At 46.7% G+C, this 12,766-nt stretch overlaps 1 protein-coding gene across 2 annotated transcripts in view; it reads right to left on the bottom strand.

The window, feature by feature from the left end:
- SEC16B (SEC16 homolog B, endoplasmic reticulum export factor) overlaps positions 1–9,741 on the bottom strand; it is a 102,792-nt gene extending 93,051 nt beyond the window's left edge. For both annotated transcript variants that reach the window (XM_064594273.1, XM_064594277.1), the window contains exons 1-2: positions 9,702–9,741; positions 7,341–7,437 (exon numbers count right to left, since the gene is read on the bottom strand). The gene's annotated coding sequence lies outside the window, so the exon portion shown is untranslated. The remainder of the gene's footprint in view (positions 1–7,340; positions 7,438–9,701) is intronic.
- Between the last annotated feature and the right edge of the window lie 3,025 nt (positions 9,742–12,766).

The raw sequence follows: 12,766 nt of genomic DNA, 5'->3' as shown, positions 1-12,766 counted from the left end.
GGATAATAAACACATGACCCATCTCCAGGGGTTTGTTAGGATCGGGGGGTAAGGTAATTGGTGTGGAGGCACTTTGAAAGCAATACGAAATGCTGTGAATGGAGGTTGTTCTCAAAATAACCTGTTCCAAGTAGGTGGCATGATGACATTTTTTAAGTTATTTTTATTATTTTCTTGTTGTTCGCTTTTGCTGAAAACCATTATGGCTACAAAAGAATATACAGCTTGGGTTAATTTTAATATCGGAGTTGAAGTGAATTTTTCTCTCTACTTAACCTACTATCACTAATCAAAACAAATGGTGCAATTTTATCTTCCTAGAAATGGTAAACAGCCAGTGGTTCTAGACAATGAGACTAATTTTGGTCTCCCCACTGAGAGGTGCTAAAAGCCCTTGCTTTGACATGAAATGTGTTAATATTCCATGGAGAGCCTCCTGGTAGCTAAGATTGCTTTCAGAACTCACATGCCCTTCCCAAAGAGAACTTAATGCGAGAAAGGAGAGACACCACCTGAAGAAATTCCAGAGCAATCCAATTATCTCCAAACCTGGGTATCTCGGTGCCTTCTGGACATCCCAACTGCACGCGCCACAGAAACCTCACACTTAATGCTTCCAAAACTGAGCTCACCATTCCCTCCTGTGTTCTCAACTGCAATAAACGGCAAATCCACACGTTAACCTAGTTTGCTCCTTCCCACTCAATGTCTAATAATAACAGGTTCCCTTTTTAAGAGATTCTTACCAACATGCCATGCCCTCTAGCAGGCATACTGCACGTGTAATTTCAATATTCCCACAACGACTCCATATGAGGAAAGCTTTATTTTACCAATGAGGAAACTGAAGCAATTAAGATGGAGGCAGCATTAGATTCTGAACCTAGGTCAGACTAATTTCAAAGTCCTTGTTCTTTCAACTGTATGAGGATCAAACTCTCTATTTTCTTCTACTTTAGTACCTCCCGATTCATTTCTTCCAGTGCCTTGGTTCAAGTATCATCACCACCAGCCTGGATTGCTCTCAGAGGCTCTCTACTTCCTCCGGACTACCCCTGACCTTGCCCCATCTCGCATCCCCACTGCTACCAGAATGAACTTGGCAAAATGCAAATATGATCATGGCACTTCCCTGTTAAAAGTCCTTAGTGGCTCCTGAGAGCTTCCAATAAGGGTTCAAATTCTTCAGCGCCTCATGATCATGTCTCTGTCTTTCTCCCTAGAGTCTTCTCCCACCATTCCCTTCCCCACGCCCCATCCCCAGATCCTTTGCTCCACAGATGCTACTTGCAATTCCCTGAATGCATCCTGGGAGATCTCATGTCTCTGTCTTCTGACATGCCCTCCCACCACTAAAATGGCCTTCACCTCTCTTCTTCCTCTATTCAACTGCTACCAGTCCTTCAGAAGTCACCTTAAATGCCTACTGTCTCCAAGAAATCCTCTCCTTATCTGACACCCACAGCCTCAGAGCAACGCCCCTGCAGAGAATTGGGTCTTTCTTTCCTTTGTTTATTCTTTCATTCAAGAAATAGTTATTGAGGGGCATCTGAGTGGCTCAGTTGGTTAAGCGTCTGCCTTTGGCTCAGGTCATGGTCCCAGAGTTCTGGGATCGAGTCCTGCGTCGGGCTCCTCACTTGGCGGGGAGCCTGCTTCTCCCTCTCCCTCTGCCTGCCACTCCCCCTGCTTGTGCTCTCTCTCTCTCTGTCAAATAAGTAAATAAAATCTTTAAAAAAACAATAGTTACTGAGTGCCTACTATGGTCTAGGTACATGCCAACTGCTGGGACTACAGTAATGAGCCAAACAGACACTGTCCCTGCCTTCATGGGGATTCCAGTCAAGTAGGAGGGCGACAGTAATCCAGTCATGACCCAAGTAAAGGATTAACCACACACTGGGGTATGCACCATGAAAGAGAAGTACAGGATGTGAGGAGACCATCTACAAACAGCTGGGGGTGGAGGGGGCAGAGGAGAGACTAACATCTCCTGAGGGACAAAGTTTAAATTTGAAGTGCAGAGGGGCGCTTGGGTGGCTCAGTCGGTTAAGCAGTTAAGCGTCTGCCTTCAGCTCAGGTCATGGTCCCAGGGTCCTGGGATGGAGCCCCGCATCGGGCTCCCTGCTCAGCGGGAAGCCTGCTTCTCCCTCTCCCACTCCCCCTGCTTGTGCTGTCTTTCTCTCTCTGTCAAATGAATAAATTAAAAAAAAAAATCTTGGGCGCCTGGGTGGCTCAGCTGGTTAAGCGACTGCCTTCAGCTCAGGTCATGATCCCAGGGTCCTGGGATCGAGTCCTGCATCGGGCTCCCTGCTCTGCGGGGAGCCTGCTTCTCCCTTTCCCACGCCCCCCTGCTTGTGTTCCCTCTCTCGCTGTGTCTCTCTCTGTCAAATAAATAAATAAAATCTTTAAAAAAAAAAAATCTTTAAAGAAAATAAATAAATAAATAAATAAATAAATAAATAAATAAATAAATTTGAAGTGCAGAGGGAGACAGTTCAGAAGAGCATTACAGGTCAAGGGAACAGAATCTGCAAAGGCCACGAGGCAAGTCAGCTCTCGCCAGGTTCCCGTAACTGGAAGGACGAGTGATCTACTCCCATGTCCCCTCACCGGTCTGCAGGCAAACAGATGGCAAGATCCTACCCTGGGTTACTTTATATCCCCAGGGCCTTGCCCACGATATTTATGAGCGAGTGAATGAATATGCTCTATGTTTGAAAACCAGAGGTATGATTTTTTGTAAACAGAGACTCTAACATGCAAATACCTGAGCCTGAAGAACGTTCGTTGCCACATCTACCACCGCCAGGCCTGTGGCTCCAGCTGCTGCCGTCACTAAAACAGTTTCTCTGCCAGAGAAAGACGAACGTTACCTCAGAAACCCTCAAAAATCATCCAATCATATGATTTCATGAACATTTTTTTCTTTTTTTTTTTTAAAGATTTTTATTTATTTATTTGAGAGAGAGAGAATGAGAGAGAGCACATGAGAGGGGGGAGGGTCAGAAGGAGAAGCAGACCCCCCGCCGAGCAGGGAGCCCGATGCGGGACTCGATCCCGGGACTCCAGGATCATGACCTGAGCCGAAGGTAGTCGCTTAACCAACTGAGCCACCCAGGCGCCCATGATTTCATGAACACTTTAAAGCAAGAAGAGGACTTCAAGGCCATCTCATTCAGCCCTTCATGGACACCCATTCTCCAGGCTTTGGGGCTGGCTTATGTACGTGACTGCTTGAACGGTGCCAATTTGGTCCACTTGAAGACTTCCCAGGAAAAATATCCCTTAATCTCTCTAGGGACCCTCTTCCTCATGACAAGGGCAACTCTTCCTTTGGCTTCAGAAATTCTGTCCTAAGATCACACTCATACTAAATGTTGCTGAAGTTTAGAAGGTTGTGATCAAGGAATGGCCACTATTCAGTTAAAGTCACCTCTCTGGAGTAATTCCGATCTCTCTGAAAAGGGCAAAGGGCAAATATTGCAGGGAAAGTGGGAAATTTCTGCACCTCTGAATTTGAAATACCCTAGTTAGGCACACCCAGCCATGCCTCACAGAAACAAACATCACAGGACTCCATTAAAACCAGACTGAACCAAGTTTACAGAAACCAACTCTCTAAAATGTAAGGCTTGAGGCGCCTGGGTGGCTCAGTGGGTTAAGCGTCTCCCTTTGGCTCAGGTCATGATCCTGGGGTCCCAGGATCAAGTCGCACATCGGGCTCTCTGTTCAGCGGAGAGTCTGCTTCTCCCTCTGACCCTCCCCCCCTTGCTTTCTCTCTTTCACTCTCTCTCTCAAATGAATAGATAAAATCTTTTTTAAAAAATGTAAGGTTTTTGGGGTACCTGGGTGGCTCAGTTGATTAAGCATCTGCCTTAAGGGTCCTGGGATCAAGCCCCATGTCAGGCTCCCTGCTAAGCAGGGAGCCTGCTTCTCCCTCTCCCTCTGCTTGTCTCTCCCCCTGTTTGTGCGCTCTCTCTCTCTGTCAAATAAATAAATAAAATGTTTTAAAAAATAATAAAAGAGGGGCGCCTGGGTGGCTCAGTTGGTTAAGCGTCTGCCTTCGGCTCAGGTCATGATCCCAGGGTCCTGGGATCGAGCCCCGCATCGGGCTCCCTGCTCTGCGGGAAACCTGCTTCTCCCTCTCCCACTCCCCCTGCTTTTGTTTCCTCTCTCACCGTGTCTCTCTCTGCCAAATAAATAAATAAAATCTTTAAAAAAAAAAGAAAGAAAGAAAGAAAATGTAAGGTTTTCTAGGAGGTGATCTCCAAAGTGGCCAGGTTTGAAAGAGCTATTTCCCCAAATTCATATTGGCCAAGTTCACAGTCTATCATTCCATCTCAGACACTGGACCCCTGTCTCAGGTCACTACCTTCCTTTGGCCTTTCCTGACACCAACTGAACAAGAGCTAAAGGTTAGGGAGAGGAAGGGAAAGGGCAGGGTCTTGCTGGGCACTTCTGATCTCAGAAGGAGATACTAGCCCTGGGTTGTCTACACAGCCTCTTACCCAGGCCGAGTGCATGCCCGATGCTCCAAGGCCAAAATAGCAGTGCCATAAGATACAGGCAGAGTAGCAGCTTCTCGGAGGGGGACCCCTTCTGGAATGTGCCACAATGTCTGTAAAAAGAGATAACTTAGGGATTAAGCACATGTACCTGTTCATAAAGGCTGCTCAGTAAACATTATGATCCGATTGAGTGACTGATGTGTAAAGGAACCAAGCCTGTAAGGAACCGAAACCCACCAGAAGTCAAAACGAAGCAAGCTGTGACAGAGTTCAAAACCTGGGTGTATGGGTCTTCACAAATCCCAAGGCTGGCATCTAGCTCGGGATGGAACCAAGTTTCAGAGAATGGAACTGTACTGTAATCGATGAATCGGATGGTTCTATGTCCTTCTTACCTCAATAAAGCTGTGGGGGGAAAAATGCGTACCCTTCACCACTAGGGGCTGCCATTCACTGCCTATACACGCCTACCCAAGACTAGCTCTTTCACAAACGTGATGTGGGGGAGAAACCTATTATATCCAGCTCAATGCCCCAAACCAGGTTTTCTACCAAAACTACCTATGGTCCAATTGGACAGCCAGCCAGTTGCCCCAGGACTCGCAAAACAAAATGCCCTTCTTCACCTCACCACTCCACACAAACAAAGCTCTGTGCAGGGTTGTCACTCCAACATAGAAAAGTCTTTAGCATTTGAAAGAAAGAAGTGCTTGGCTGAGATACAAATACAAAGAAGGGGGAGAGAAGGGTAACAAGGAAGGAGAGCTAGGTGGAGATTAAAGAAAAGAAAGGAGAAAAAAAATCTCCAAGCAGACACACTGAGAGCTACGGATACCTTTTGGTCAACGATGCATTCTTCAGCCATACCATTAAAACCACTCACGCCAATAACTTGATCTCCCTGAAGAGAAAATACCATTAAGGGCTTCTTCAAATGCATGGCCTTGCCGTTTACCTCTTACCAAATTAATCAAAAAAAGAAAGAAAATCTTTCTTCCTGACCCATAAGACACAGGTTTGCCAAAATCATCTCTTCAGAGTTAATGTTTAGTAAATAATTCAACCATCTTCTCAATACCCCCACCAGGATGCCAAGACACTATGAGCACATTTTGGACAGGACAGAGTAAGGAAAAAGTTGAAATACATTAGAATCCCAGTATCTTTTTCACAAGAGGCTAAAACTTGAGAATGTTCTATCCTCTCAGTAACTGAAGACTGAGGTGCTCCTTCTTTAGTAATACAAGGTTTTCCGAAGCCAGGAACTTCCACCGGCTTCCTTTCCCCTAATTCAGAATTAGTTTCTTCCCCCATCATCTTGGTTTCCCTCTGGCGTCTGTTGGCAAAGGCCAAGAGAAGCAAGACGCTTTGGCTGCAAATGAGGTTAGCACATTTCTCATGGCTACACACACATCAATTCCCTAGATGTCAACTCATTTACCTCTTTCACTGTGCTGACATCTGTGCCTGTCTCCAGGACAGTCCCAGAAAACTCCATTCCTAAAACAAATTGTTTAAACACTAGGTTATCTATAAAGCCCAGCACCATGGAGACGAGAAGAGCCTGATCAACAGGCCATCCCATCCGCTGTTTAGAGCTGAGAGGGCTTAAGTGTCCCCCCACGGCCCCCCAGGGAAGAGCGTTGTACCCAAAGCACAGGAAAGTAAACTTAAGATTTCATGATCACAACCTGAAAGGTGATAGCGGTCCCTTTTTACAATTTACCTTCTTACCAATTTACAAATGAAAATTTCAAGAATGGGCAAACACACCGAGAATCACAGGTACACCAGTACTTTTGATCCTGCTCACAGGGGCCTTGGGCTCTTTACAGCACCCCAATTACAATGTTCATCATAGTGTATTTATCTGTTTCTGTATCTCCTCTTGTAGACTGTGAGGCCCTCAAGGACATGAACTGTATTTATTCATACAGTACTTGGCTCAATTTGGATGAACTGATGTCGTCTGCTCTTTCCTCTTCCACCTCCAAAATTTCTGAATTTAATGATCATACATTCCCCACTTGAGCTGCCAGAGGAATAAGTCAATTAACTATGACATTTTCCCTCCATCCAGCATGTCAGCAAATACAAACAGAGGGAAATGGTTCCAAATATCGAGACACAACAAAACACCCCAAGGCCAAAACACAGCAACTATTTTGCAATCACTGTATCCTTAATAGTGTATGTCTGTATAAAATATACATGTACTATATACACAATAAGCTGTACTTCTATCTCTTTAACTAAATTTCAAGAACAAAGAGCAGTCATTTGTCCACATATTCAGGAGCTAAATGTAATCAGATTGGGCATAATTAAAATCAGACAGTGGACTGCTAGAAATGTATAAACTCTTTTTCTTCTTTCTGATCCTCTGATATTAGGTTTCTTTGGGAATTTGTGTTTGTGAGGACTGAGAGTTTTAGCTGCAAACATGTTTATGACCCTTCAGTGAAAAAACAATACTGAGACACTCACAAGGAATGAAAGGGAGTGACGAGGACCAATGAGGATTCCGATCAGAACTCTGCCGGACATGATACGTAAAAATTCATTTGTTCATTTGTGCATTGTTAACGTCTTTACTGAGCATCTACTATGAGCCAGGCACAATACTAAGATGGGGGATAAAACTAGGGGCCAGACAGTCATAGAACCTTCCCACAAGGGGCTCACTAGTGCTTCTAATCAGGGGTGAGGCTGACGTATCTGAGGCATCACTGTGGGCAGGCAAGCAACACCAGCGTCATGCCTGAGAAGCGCGCAGTTCCGAAAACTCTGTAGCTTCTCTCCCGAGCAGTCACTTGGCCCCTTCATACTCACCAGGTGTGAACGGAAGTTGGGGCTTTTCCTGATACTGACCACGGCAGACCAAAATATCAGCAAAATTAACTCCACAGAAATGGACATCAACTCTGACCTGCAAAGGAAACATAGCAGCAAGACACTCCTGGGGGACTCAGTCGGTTCATCAACTGCTGTTGATCAGCTCAGGTCCTGATCCCGGGGTCCTTGGATGGAGCTCCGTGTCGGGCTCCCTGCTCCGCGGGAAGCCTGCTTCTCCCTCTCCCACTCCCCCTCTGCTCCTGCTCTCTCTCAGTCGCGCTTGCTCTCTCGCTTTCTCCCAAATAAATAAAATCTTTAGGGGAAAAAAAAAAAAGAGGGGGGCGGAGGGGAAGAGCAGCAAAGCAGAGTGGTGCATGTCCATGGAGACAAAGTTCATTCAGTTGCACCAAAATAGTTCCTGAATATCTACTATACGCCAAGTACTGAACTAAGTGCCCGTGTGCAATCATGAGGCAAAATGGACAGGTTCTTGCCTTCATGGAGCTAAGAGTATGGTAGATATCTGATATCTGTCTACGGCCATCCCACCTGAATGTACCCCATCTAGTCTGATCTCGAAAGCTAAGCACGGGCGGGCCTGGTTAGTACTTGGATGGGAGAAGACAGACATCAGCCAAGTAACTGTGATGATTTATGTGTTAAATTACAACTCCTACACAGAATGTTAAGGAGAGAAATATATGGTGCTAACACAACCAAACCTGATGGCATGTGCAAAAGCCCTGTGATGGGAACAAAAGAAAAACCAGTGAGCTCAGAGCACAAAGAGGAGAAAGAGATGGGGCTACAGAGCAGGGACCACACCATCCAAGGGTGCGTAGTCTTTACTGAGGCTCTGAGCCTTCACAGTACGAACAGTGGGAAGCCATTAAAGGATTTTAAGCAGAAGGGTAACATGACCAGCTGTTCTGGGGATCAGCAATCATCTTGGAGGCCAGTTCTAGATCCCTAGCTTCTGTGCTTCATGCCCAGGCTAGAGCAGAGGCAGGCCTGCAGCATTGTAACCAGCACTTTTGGCCAGTGGTCTCCAAGTCTGGTTCCCAGACCACCAGCTTCAGTGTCACCTGGGAGCTTACTTAGACTTTCAAATTCTCAGGACTCACCCCGACCTAAGGATTCAGATACTCTGGGGACAAAGCCCAGCAATCTGTTTTACCAAGCCCCAGTGATTCTGACACAGGCTGAGAGCAGGGCCGAGAAACAGGAGAAAATGAAGGCTGAGAGAATCGCTGACATTCATTTCTTTGTTTGCTTACATTTCCCATTTAGGACAGAGGAAGCCATGTTGGTGAGGAGACATTTCTATGGACAAAATGCATCCATTCAACAATGTTTTGAGTGTCTGCCATGTGCCAGGCACCATTCCAGAGTATGAGGATTTGATGGTGAGTAAACTCACAGAGACCCAACTCCCATAAGCTAATTCCTTACGAGGCAGTGTCTGGGCAAAGAACAGAACCAAGGAGCCCAGCCTTCAGGCTGCGCACACCGTGTGCATGACGCACCAGCTGTTGACATGTATGGCGCATGTAGGTCCTCAAGCCACTCCACCTCGCCTCAAGGATGATTCAAGAATAAACGTCTTTCAGCACATGAACCCCAGGAAGCAGACCGGCCGCCATCATATGCTCACTCAAACAATCCATTTCACAACAGGGTCCCTGCTAGGGAAGTGACACTTCAGGGCTGCAGCCGCCTTGCCCCCTCTCACCAGGGGTCCCTGATGCTGAGGCTCCCTGCTTTGCTTCACCTTTCAGAGGTTCTCATTCTCCATTCGAGATGACATCGTGGCACCAGAGAGGTCACCCAGCAGAGCCAAAGTGACCTCCACATTTCACTGGAAATGCCCACAATCCTAAACTAATCCCACCCCACATCAGGGCACTCACCAGAGGAGGGCACAAGGCACGTACTCAGAATTATAGGACAGACGTTACCGGACTGGTCTAGGGGAGGAGGGAGGACAGAACATTAAATGCTGACACTGAAGAGGAAGCCAAGGATGGGGTCCATTTCTGTGTATTAAACCAATAACCTGCAAGGGGCTATGCAGAGCCCTGTGCAAATCAGAATTGTTTGTCTCTAAGGCAACAGCTCCGGGGCCTTCAGCAAGAGGCCTACATTTGAGTTTGGGGGAGCAATCTTCCTTCAGCACTTGTGGCCTTTCTGTGAACCCCGACAGGGCCCTTCCGGCCCAGGACGGAGCTGCGCTGCAGGCTCCCGGTCGCCCCCTAGGTGAGCACTTGGGAACTCCCTTTAGGACCGAAGCCCGCGGGGGCGGGGGCGGGGGCGGCGGAGGGGAGAGTGAAAGGGAGCGTCGGGGGTCCACCACCCTACCTCGTGAGGCCGGACTGGGCGGGAGGCGACCTCCTCGATGGCCAAGGGCTGCTTCAGCTGGGCGCAGAGCGCGGCGCGGTAGTGGCGGCCGCAGCCCGGCCCCGCCCTCCTGCAACACAGAGCAAGCGGCGGGTTACGGGGGGCCCCCGGCTGCCTTTCGGGGCCCAGGGGACAGTCGGGGCCCCACCTGCAGAGCCACGCCCGAGGGAGGCCCCGGCCCCGAGCCACCGCCGCCATGGCCCGGGGCAGGGCGGCGCGCGAGGGGGGCCCGAGGTGGCAGGAAGCGCGGGACACAGCGCCGGCCCCGCCCCGGCCCCGGGGACCGCGGAAGAGCGTCCGGCGGGGCGCCCACGGGCCGCGACCCGACCCGGGCGGGCGGCGGCGGCCGGGACCGCGCCCGGGTCACCCCACCCGCAGGGCGCCGTGCTTCCCCGGGGGTCTGAGCCCTTTGGGCCCTGGCCTCCCCGGTGGTGGAGCTCGCTGGAGAGGAAAGAAAACAAATAAAAGGAATAGATCGGCGGAGATTAAGCTCTGTTGACATTTTACTAACAAATTTGGGAGACTTTTAAAACCAGACGGTATGTAAATAGCGGTGCTTGGGTCCCTCTGCACTGCGAAATCCTAAATGCACAGGTAAAGAAAGGCCTTAATGTCTGCATCAACACCTTGCTGGAGTTCAATTCTTGTTACTAATTTTCTCATATTTGCGGGACTATTTACACTAAAACTGTACAGTTACTAGTGATCCACCGCTGAATGATCTTACACAGATCCAAAGAATACTTGCAATTAAAGGCAGGCCCAAAGCTGATGGTTTTCATATTCCTGATGCCTCTATCCTGCCTGGCACATAGCAGACGGCAGTAATTGACTCGATGACTACTTAGTTCCTTGGTGAACAGGTATACTCTGGAAAAACATAACAATATCATCTGTGAAATATGAAACTGGGTAGATTTCTGTTGCACTAGTAACCAAATATTTATATATTAGCAAGATAAGAGAAGCACGTAATCCTGGGAAGAATATTTCATTTGACAGATGGCTTTTAAACACACCTTGGTGTCTTCAAAAGACATCTGGTCAAAGAACATAGCCTCTCAGGTTCAAGCCCAGCTCTACCACCTATCTGTGTGGCTTTGGCATTACAACTGATGTCTATGGGCCCCAGTCTCCTCCTCTATAAAGTGAAAGTATCAGACAGGATCATTCCCGAATTGCTAAATTCTTTCGGGTTTTTTGGTGGAAAATAGTCCAAGATAGCAAATGACCTGGAAGGAATGACCAGGGGTGGAACAAAGGGAAAATAGCAAAAATGAAGGAGCAATGAACTTCTGAGATTATGGCCTAGAAGCTTGGGTAAGAGAGGAATCCAAGAACCAGGCCCCCACCACAGGTGCTAAGTAGAGGTCACTGCCAGAGAATCTAAAAAGTCATTTTAGCCCTTGACTCCATCAGGAGGGAACTCAGGCCTAAAAGGAACAAGGACTAGACAGTGAGAAGATGAAAAAAGTTTATTTCCAGTGAACTGCTCTGTGAACTCTTAGTCATTGGGCACATAAAATCAAGCCAGGAATCAAAATGAACATTCTGGCTGCCAAATAACAGTGAGCAACAAGAAATCTCAAGTTTATGAAGTGTGAAACAGGGGTTCATTGTCCTGAGGATGAAATGAGTTGTTAACATATGGAAAATGTTTTGTAAAATATTAGGTATTTATACAAATATAATTTTCAATGGAACTCCTTGAAAGTAACAACCATTTCTTAATCTCCTTTATGTTTGAAGTACTTTGCACATGCAACACTTTTAGGCATTTAATACATGTTTGTCTAACGAATTGTTAAATGAGCACTCAATTATCTAGCATCCAGTTTCCAGATAATTGGAAGTATCTTTAAGCATCAAGTCTTCTATTTTTAAGTATTTTTATGGAAATTTTTTCTATTGTGGTTTTTATAATAGCCTTGTCATTCTCAGGGAATATGAAAATCAGTGAGTTTTGGGAAAATCTATCAATGTGGCATTCTACATGTCTAACAGTATCTGAAGAAAATAGTAAAAGTCCCTTTAAGAAGAATCTTGGAGGGAGATGAAAGTATCTTAACTAAATGAGGTGATTTTAAGCATTTATATGCAAAATAACTTTCACATTTCCGAAGAGCTTCAAAGGTAAGTGACAAGGCAGTCAATGGTAGTTGCTATAGTAGCAAAAGAAATATTTAGCCTATCCATCGAGGAGCTGCCACCACACCATACTGTCTAGTTTTTGTTATCATTTCTGATTACTTTGTTTTAACTGAGGGTAAGATGGAAGAGTGGACAGGAAGAATAAAACTGGAGCCCTGGGGCAGACTGAGACCAAGCAGCGATATCTGAACGGATCAGTCCTCTGAGAAGAAGAAGAAAGAACCCAGAGCTGCTCTGCAAACCAGTTTGAGGGGCTCCCTAGGAAGTAAAAGAGTAACAGATGACTCTTCCTTCTGGCACAACTCACATGAAGAGATAATACTGAACATCCAGAAGCTGCTAGAGGGCTGAGGGTGGAGAAGCAAGTCAGAGCTGAATACACAAGCAGCTATGTTTTCACAGAATAATGGACAAATAATATACAAACAATATTACCACTGTACAGGACTATGCTGAAAAGGTAAAAGTATACTCCACAGTTAGAATGCTTTATCCAACAGTTTGTCAGCTCCCCGAGAATAGAGACTGGGTCTCAGTGGCCCAGAGCTCACCACCATATCTCTGTCTAGCCTGTAGCAGGTGCGTGGTACATTACAAACCTGGGAAGCAAGGAGCCCTGCAAGCTGAGTGGAGGAGCTCCCAGCACATTACTATCCCAAGGCACAGAACCAAAATATTTTAAGAGTTTGGACTCACTTCCCTGCCTAAATATACAGCTGCTGGGTATCATCTGACCTTTTTTCCGACTAGTTTGTACTGCCATTGTAAATATAAATTATTACCTTCTGCCACAGGGATGTCCTCCAAGATTCCTGAGCTGTGGCGGAGTAGTTTGCCTTTTCACTGAATTCCCCCAAATGGCTCTTTCTGATTGT

The sequence above is a fragment of the Mirounga angustirostris genome, unplaced genomic scaffold (genome assembly GCF_029215605.1).
Source record: "Mirounga angustirostris isolate CCGP_5_RB_7025 unplaced genomic scaffold, mMirAng1.0.hap1 SCAF_6, whole genome shotgun sequence".
In the NCBI taxonomy this organism is placed as follows: Eukaryota; Metazoa; Chordata; class Mammalia; order Carnivora; family Phocidae; genus Mirounga; species Mirounga angustirostris.
The sequence above is the reverse complement of the archived record's forward strand: the minus strand, read 5'-3'. Positions and strand labels throughout refer to the sequence as shown.